Below are 9,254 nucleotides of genomic sequence, written 5' to 3' on the forward strand. Positions count from 1 at the left end.
GATGTCGCCAGTGTGCCGTCCTTTCGCTCAAAGCATAGAGATGCTGGTTTATAGCCAGTGAGTTTGCGTTTGAAGGCTCTGTAGTACTCTCTGCTTTCATTCTTCCTAAAGGTTTGTTCTATCTTTTCAATGAGAGATTTTTCGTATTTACGTTTCTCAGTTCTGAACACACTAGCTGCTTGGGCACGTTGGGTTTTGTAGGTTTCCCAATCATTTTCTGATTTCGTACAGTAGTACTGTTTCCACGCATTGAGTCTTTCTTGGAGGACTGATTCGCAGGTACCATTCCACCAGGCATGCTTTTTGCCTCTCTTGATTTCTGCAACGTCTTTGGCGGCCTCAACAAGGAGACTTTTGGCGTTGTTAAAGTCAGTGTCATTTGGTCTAGCCTTCTCCTGGAACTCCTCGACCCTTTGCCGAAGTTTATCATTGTCAAAGCGTGTGATCTGTTTGGTTGTCTTCCTTGTGTTTGCGGGAATCGGTTTGAATTTGATAAGAGACATATAATGATCTGAGGCCACATTGATGCCTTTCTTTACCTTGACATTCATAATCTCAGGGCTGTTTCTCCTGGAGATTGCAACATGATCAATTTTAACTCTCCGAGAGCTTGGACGGAAGAACGCCAAGTCATTTGCTTTCTGGGTAGATGGCGAAAGTGGGTCGACATGACCTGCAGGTTGTGATTTTCGCAAATGGATACCAGTCTTTTGCCGTTGGGATTGGTTATTTTGTGAGCAGGGTAATTTCCTATAACTCTCTTGTACTTCTGTTCACGACCTAGTTGGGCATTGAAGTCACCCAAAAGAAGCTTGACATGCTGTTTGGGGATTGTGTTTAATTTTTCATCCAGTAGGTCCCAGAAATTATCAACTTCGTCTGGATCAGACTTGTTCTTATCGTTTGTAGGAGCATGTGCGTTAACTAGGGCGTAGGTTTTGTTCGCGCATTTAATAGTGAGTATAGACAATCTGTCATTCACAGGTTCGAAATTTGCAACCGATTTAAGGATTTTGGTTCTAACAGCAAACGCGGTTCCAAGCATCACAGCTCCATTAAGGATTCCTCTTTGCGCTTTGCTCTTGAAAAATCGGTAGCCTTCGGATTCAAAAATCTCTTCATCTGGGTACCTTGTTTCCTGTAGGGCCATTATGGATATCTGATTTTCGTGAAGAGCTTTGGTGAGGGTTTTCAGCTTGCCAGTTTGTGAAAGTGAATTTATGTTGAAAGTTGCTAGAAAGGTTTTAGATTTTGGCCTGAGTTTTTGAATCTTCGGGGTACACCGAGACGCTCCGACTCGTCTCTTGCGTGATGTCGAGTCTCCCCCAGAATCCGAACGAGACTCGTGCGCCGTGGCGTTCACGACGAGGGATTTATCCGAAGATTTACCCCCTGGGGTATGTTTCTTGAAATGTTGTGCCATCATGCTTTTTGACTTGACTTTGCTTTGGACGGGTACCCATCCTTTTACAACTAGGGTTGTTAGCCCTAGAGGTTGCCTCAAGATGTTTTCTGGCTTCTGGTCATTTACCAGTCTTCGCCGTAACCCTGGCAAGGGACCAGTTTTTTTTTCACGGTGGTATTTTATTTCCCTACTACCCTCTGACTCTGCTGGCGGCAGAGCCAGCGAACTTCCCCAATTCCAATGGGACGCGCCCGATGGAGGTAAACGGTAAATCCCCACACGGGACAATGCATTATTATTATTGTACTTTAACTTCCGAACTCACAAAGCGTTATTCTTATTATTATTATTTCTCATGACCTTCCGTACGCATACACATAATTTACACGCCCTGGCACTTTCATATATCTGGAGTTCTGGTAACAAATGTGCCTCACTAAGGTACAAATAATCACCGCAGTGATTGAGAAATCAAAATAAACTGGGTTAGCCTAAAAGAAAAACCTGACACTTGAAATGAACTTCAATGAAAATATTTGCAAACAGCATGCATTAATTGAAGGATATAACCCATATTTACATGATATGCAACAAACAAATAATTAATTAGTCTAACCCATAATTGCATTAATGTAAATTAGTTCGTTCGTCTATCTTAAATAAATCATGGATTCGGGAAGCGATCCATGCGTTACGTTAACTAACCGTGATTAATTTACACTTATCCCCGTCTTATCGCGATAACATCCCCAAATATATCAATTTTGTGTACTCATTCTTGTGTAGAATTCCATTGTCTCGTGGCGGTTGAGAAGCTTCATGGCCCCTTATTGGTTTACTCGTTCATCTTGCGGAACTTCGTAACACTAACAAAAAACCCACTCCTGGGCGATTACCCATTATTAATACCTTAATTATGAATTCACAATGATTTATACAATAAAACACTTATAGGTGCCTAAAGACCCATGACACTTTCACAATTATTTTCTTCACTTGCGCCCGAACCACAAGCAGTGACACTTTACGACGGTGTGTCGTTTTATTCGACCCGGCGCGTATCGCGATAGTCAACCGCCACTTCCTGACGTATTCCTAGGCCGCCTAGTAATCGCCACGCTCCTACAGTTCCCTGCTCCAGATAATTGTTTCACCGTCTATCTTGAACTTATTACTTCAGGCTCCGCACACTGCCTTCCAAAAAGTACTATCGGCTTTCCGTTGATCATTTATTTTCAATCACATGAAACCTTTATAAATGTATTAACTTCAACATACAGTTATACTGATTATTAACACTCGGTGCTATGAATAATCTCACTGTTCGTCTTCTCTTTCATACCGACTCACGTACATTCAGCTCTAACTGATTTAGAATGCGTCCCGCGGTACTGACTTGCAGTGTCAACGTGTCAGAGTATCAAACTATTTCAAACGACTGTCTCTGGTGAGGTTCCACTCCTAGTATTTATGGACGATACGGTTCCCGCCTGGGTCATCCGCGGTCATACCAGAGGGAGGGGTGTTGGTTATCCTAAATCGGCACTTGCAGGTGGATATGGATCTCTTAACTTATCCCACTTAATAAACTGCCGATACACATTCACGTGTCGTATTCTGATCTCATATCGTTCGAAGATCACGTTACTTGATTTCTGTCTTCCACTTTTTCGCGCGCTAAGTCGGCGTCTATGCTGGTGTGATCTTTCTGACCAATAGCGATACAGCGTGCGTAAATTCCTAGAATTCTACATTTTATTTCAATAAACTTACAATTAATCAACATGGGGATGATATCTAAAAAATCCCATCTGTTCAATTCGGTGGTTGGCATATTTTAATTATTTATATCTGTTAAGATAACTGGAGTTCATATTGTATTCTGTCATGTTGGTGCATCTGTGATCCCTTTAGAAATTTTATCATTGGCTGACACTGCAGCGGTTAGTTTAAATATCTCCCCCTGACAACTTGACAACAATATGCCTGGAGGCACGGGAAACTTTACTGCGACATTTTCTCCGTATTTGTGACACACGGGTTGCACCCTTGTTCAGGAATAAACGCTCCCTCACTTCCTTGTAGCAATCAGCACTGTTGTTCTGAGTGCTCGATTTAATCCTCTTAGCTTTCGACAAGGAAACACATCACCCATTATGACAGGCTTAAAACTTGGTGCCAGCTAGTCGCAGCCCTTCTGGCAATGTTGAAATCTTTCCGTCCACACAAGACTGACAGTGTGTATATTTCAATATTCTCATATGCCTGAATTTATTTTATACCAAATCATGATACCAATGGTCCATCTCACCCGGGTACAATATGGATTGAGGGTATTTGACGCTGTTGATGGTGTTTTGGCCGTCGGATGATTACGTAAAGCCGTGAGCTGACCACTCAATGCTATTCGACGGGAGAATGCTGTGTTACTACCGGGTTTTACACTCTCTCTTCCTACTATCATATATCATGTCATTCATTTCATCTTATTAACTTCCCTGATAAGGTTGAACATCCATCTTGACAGATTCATCGCAACAAAAACGCCCCACCGTAGGGAAACGTGACAAGGAATGGACAAACACATCGTTTTAAATTAACTATTATTATTATTATTATTATTATTATTATTATTATTATTATTATCATTATCATTATTATTATTATTATTATTATTATTATTATTATTATTATTATTATTTAATTATGTTTCCGTTCTCACAATATTGTATGCGAGATTGATTCAAGAAGCAACAGAGTATATGCAGTGCGCTAGGCATAACTTGATGTACACGAGCGGAAGTGGACGTGTTCTAATTACCGCAAAGTTGGTAACTGCAACATCTTACAGCAAGCAATTCTACTGACCCACCTTGATTCAATCTAACTTGTTATACGGCTACATAGAGGCTAGAGATCGACACCCACCTCTCTTACAAAATTTCAAAAGTAGTAATAGGAAAGGAAATGGAGACAAGTCACTCAGCCAGCGTTGAAGCCTTCACCTCAGAGAGTTCAGCGTTCGATTCCTGCCTGCAATAGAGATTTTTATTTTCGTTTGATTAATTATTCTGGCTCGGAGACAAACTGTACTAGCGAAAAATCCACATGCACATGTCAGTTCACACCTGGGACCCTGTAAGTAGTAAAGAATCGCAGTATTATTTTTGTGCTTTCCTCACTAGGATACGTAGAGGCCGGAGTCCGATTCACAACACTCTTACGAAATTTAAAATAGTAGTATTAGGACTGGAAACGGAGACCAGTCACCCTTAGTCAGCGTTAAATCTTTTCTTTAGAGAGTTCAGGGTTCGATTCCTGCCTGTAATAGAGATTTTTATTCTCGCTTGATTGATTATTCTGGCTCGGAGACTGAGCATTTGTGTTTATCACAACACTTTCCTCTTTATATTCTGTTCACGCACCGTACTACCGAAAAATCCAGATATATATATCAGTTTACACCATGGACCCTAAGGATGGCCAACATGCCCGGTGATTTAAGAATAACAGAAGGAATACGCTGTAGTCTTAATTAAGGTACAACCCCAGCATTTGCCTGGTGTGAAAATGGAGCACCTTCAAATACCACTGGACTGAGCCTCTTAGCCGTGGGCTATTGGACAAGACTAAGGAGTAGTTGAATGGGTAGCTAAATTTCTAGAAAAAGGCTGGGATATTATTATTATTAGAATGATTACAATTTGCTTTACGTCACACCGACACAGATAGGATTTAAGGTGACGATGGGACAGGAAAGGGATAAGAAGCAGCCGTAGCCTTAATTATAGTACCTGGTGTGAAAATAGGAAAATCATCTACAGGGCTGTCGACAGTAGGGTTAGAACCCACTATCTCTTTAATACTGGTTACAGGCCCGTACTTAATCTACTGCAGCCATCGAGCTCGCAACTGCAGAATAAAGTGTAAGGCAGATTATCTCGCTCAAACTCTCCAACTCCTCCCTCGTACTCCTTAATACTTGGCCACGGCCACAGTTCCTACACTTGCATTCCTTAGCCATTCTTTACAGAATAATGGATAGAAAAGGAAATATAAAATAAGTTATTCTGTGAAAAAATGAAAGGAAAGAAAGATTGGTCCGCCTCTGTGGTGTAGTGGTTAGTGTGATTAGTTGCCAACCCCGGAGGCCCGGGTTCGATCCCGACCCTGCCACGAAATTTGAAAAGTGGTACGAGGGCTGGAACGGGGTCCACTCAGCTTCGGCAGGTCAACCGAGAAGAGGTGGGTTCGATTCCCACCTCAGCCATCCTTGAAGTGGTTTTCCGTGGTTTCCCACTTCTCCAGGCAAATGCCGGGATGATACCTAGCTTAAGGCCACGACCGCTTCCTTCCCTTTTGTTTGTCTATCCCTTACAATCGTCCCATCCCCCAACAAGGCCCCTGTTGAGCATAGCAGGTGAGGCGGCTGGGCGAAGTACTGGTCATCCTCCAAAGTTGTATCCCCCGACCCAGAGTCTAAAGCTCTAGTACACTGCCCTTGAGGTGGTAGTGGTGGGATCCCTCTCTGAATCCGAGCGAAAAACCAACCCTGGAAGGTAAGCAGATTAAGTAGGAGAAGAAGAAGAAGAAGAAGAAGAAGAAGAAAGATTGTCTAGGATAGAGTCGCCTATTGTTGAAATGTTGTGTTAAAACAGAGGAGGAAAACCACTCTAATGAAAATATTATGACGATTACCAACCAGGAGTGGGAAGGGGGGGAGGGCGAGAGGGGGTCTCGTAGTTTATCCCTAAAGATCAGTACTGAAAAATTATATGTGCTAGAGTAGCTCTCATAAGTAATGATTCAAGTGATTAATTTGTTTACTTTATTCTCAGTCACAAGCTATTGTTAGAGCGGTGGAATAACACCCATGGTACCCCCGCCTGTTGTAAGAGGCTACTAAAAGGCACCTCAGGGTCTCTGAACTTGGGAGAGTGGTTTTGTCATAGGGAAGTTAGCTGAGTCCTGGTATTGTTTCCAATTACTTGAGCCAGGCTGCTCACTTTCATCTATCCTATCCGACCTCCCTTGATCAACTCTTGTTATTTCCAGATCCCGATGGTATTTGTTTATTACAGTTTTACTTTATGTCGCACCGACACAGATAGGTCTTGTGGCGACGATGTGATAGGTAAGGGCTAGGAGTGGGAATCAAGTGGCCGTGGCGTTAATTAATGGAGTGCTTCAAGCGCTTGTATAGTGTGTAAATGGGAAACCATTGAAAACCATCTTCAAGGCACCCGACAGTGGGGTTCGAACCCACTATCTACCGGATGCAAGCTCACAGCTGCGCTCCCCTAACAGCACGGCCAACTCGCCTGGTTCGGAATTAGGTACCGAGCGCATTCACGCCCTTCGCGTTCCTTGTCTTTCTTTGGCTGGTACCGTTTTTTTTAATTGTCGGATCCAACGATATTTTCCCTCTGATTAGTATTAATGGAAGATGGTTGCCCAGTTGTACATCATTTTAAAACAATAATCAATACCACCACTATTGATATTGTATTTTATTAATTAGATCTGATTCATAAAATGATCATAATTTATCCTTTCGGGTTTTTCGAGTATCTCTGTTAAGAACGTTATTGTGAACTTGAATCCGGGAGATAGTGTGTTCGAATTTCCACCATCAGCAGCCCTGCAGATGGTTTTCCGTGGTTTCCCATTTTCACTCCAGGCGAATGCTTGGGCTGTACCTTAATTAAGGCCACGGCCGCTTCCTTCCAACTCCTAGGCCTTTCCTATCGTCGCCATAAGACCTATCTGTGTCGGTGCGACGCAAAGCCACTAGCAAAATTTAAAAAAATAATATAATGGAAGGTTATCTCATTGTTTAAGGGTTAGCAGTCTGTGGTCATACATATAAAATTTCTAACTAATTTTGAGCCGTATCATGATGGCCCATAAGAGATACCCGGATTATTATTTGACAGAATATATAAATTTTATTGGTATAAATTTCAGTCATATATGGTAAAGCAATGAATCGCAGGATAGCTGTGGCCGGAAGTCTATGGAGACATCAAGTTGCTAGATATTGCGTGATACTTCCTCGGGACCGTGAGAAAGGCTTAGCGTCACCAGGAGTTGGCACACCTCGGCACGTGTAAAGGATGCTGACCAAGCGAAATATTCAGCCAATGAGAATGCGTGGATGAAGCAAATATGGAGTCTACATCGCGTGAAGTCATAGTCCCAGGTTAACCAACATGTACAGTTGCTTGAAATAAATTCGGTTTTTGCCGGATTTCCACAGGTATACAAGTGAAATATAATCAGGAGTACAATATAAAAATAATAGGTAGAAAATTGATGTTATTTGAACTGTGTTTTATTGGTATGTTACAATTAATATTGTGTCAGTATGAATGGCAAGCACTCTGATTGGTGGTTTGTCTAGACATACGGGAATCCCATAGCTACAACGGCGTTAGCCACGCTTCCTTAGAACCTCAAGCTTTGGAGAGCGTCACTGTGATCGCGGAAGCTGACGTGATGTGAACGTTGTTCAGTGTGCTCCGAGAATTGTCCGTGAAAGTTGCCACGTGAATATATTCAGTAACAGTGTATGGATTAAGAACAATGAACTGTGTTTTCAGTCCTGCAGTTGAATAAATTAACTGGTGCAGAATTAAATTGCAGTATTATAGCGCAAAGTTCACTACCGATAAATAGACGGTGATAATTAGCCGCAGTTTGGAGGTGGAGAAGAGACGCTCAGTTGTTTCATATTTTCGTGTCGATCGCGTTTAGCGAGGAACTCTCGATCCGTACCGCGAGCTGCTCTCAATAACTGTAAATAGAAACACTAAATGTATTAAATTTCAAGTGTTTATGTGTCAGTGTGTTGGGTGAGTTTATACTTAAGAAGGGTTGTTCGGCACGTGCAGAATTGAGCGGTGAAGAGATATTCATCCAAACCTTCTGTGTTGCAGTGTTCATTAACTTTCAGCAAGAAGATGGCACCACTCATGGAAGAAGGAAGATTGCTTCTTTGTGTTAAGGCAGTGATCAACATGGAGTAACCACCTAACGCAGCAGGGATGTGAGCCGCTGCCTGTGTCCCGAGAGTCGTCCAAGATAAGGCGCATGTTTTAATTATGGAATGTTATATGGGTTGTGTTAAAATACTAGTGCAGTTTAGTGTAGGGATTTTATTTAACGTAAAGTAAGCCTGGCGGCATGTGTTTATTTCATCTCTGTAATGTTGTAGGTATGGATAAGAGAGAAATGTATGATCTCTATATTTTTATTTTTATTTACGCCTAGTTAGATGGGATAATGAGGGAGTTGTTAGGAATATTTGTTGTTAATTTATGCATGTTAATTTAACTTAGTATTATTCGGATTTTTCCTTGTATATTATTGCTAGGAGGATTAGATTGGCAAGTTCATCCAATTTCCAAGTTAAACTCTTGCTACGTTGAGTGTAAATTCAATTTTAATTTTGATCATTTAGAGAGTTAGTATCAGTTAAATTGCATGACGTATGGTATTTCAGAAGCTGACACGTAAGGAGCTGCATAACAACGTTAAAAGAATAGGATCTTCTGATTTAGGTTGGAAACTGTTTTGCGCAATGATTGTACAGGAATCGAACCTGGTCTCATAATGTAAAAGGCTGATGAGAATTGTAAAGGATATAAGAGGTTATAATGCATAAGTGATTATGCAGGCCGATTGCATGATAATGTGAAAGAATGATGTGCAGTGAATATGTACCTGCGATTGTCTTCTGAGAGAATATTAATTATCAGAATTGACGGAATTGATTCCAGACCAATGAGTCTGATGTGTGTAGTAAATTGTCGAAGCATGCTAGGAAGAAGTACGATTATACGTGAAT

This window comes from Anabrus simplex, chromosome 4, assembly GCF_040414725.1.
Source record: "Anabrus simplex isolate iqAnaSimp1 chromosome 4, ASM4041472v1, whole genome shotgun sequence".
NCBI lineage: Eukaryota > Metazoa > Arthropoda > Insecta > Orthoptera > Tettigoniidae > Anabrus > Anabrus simplex.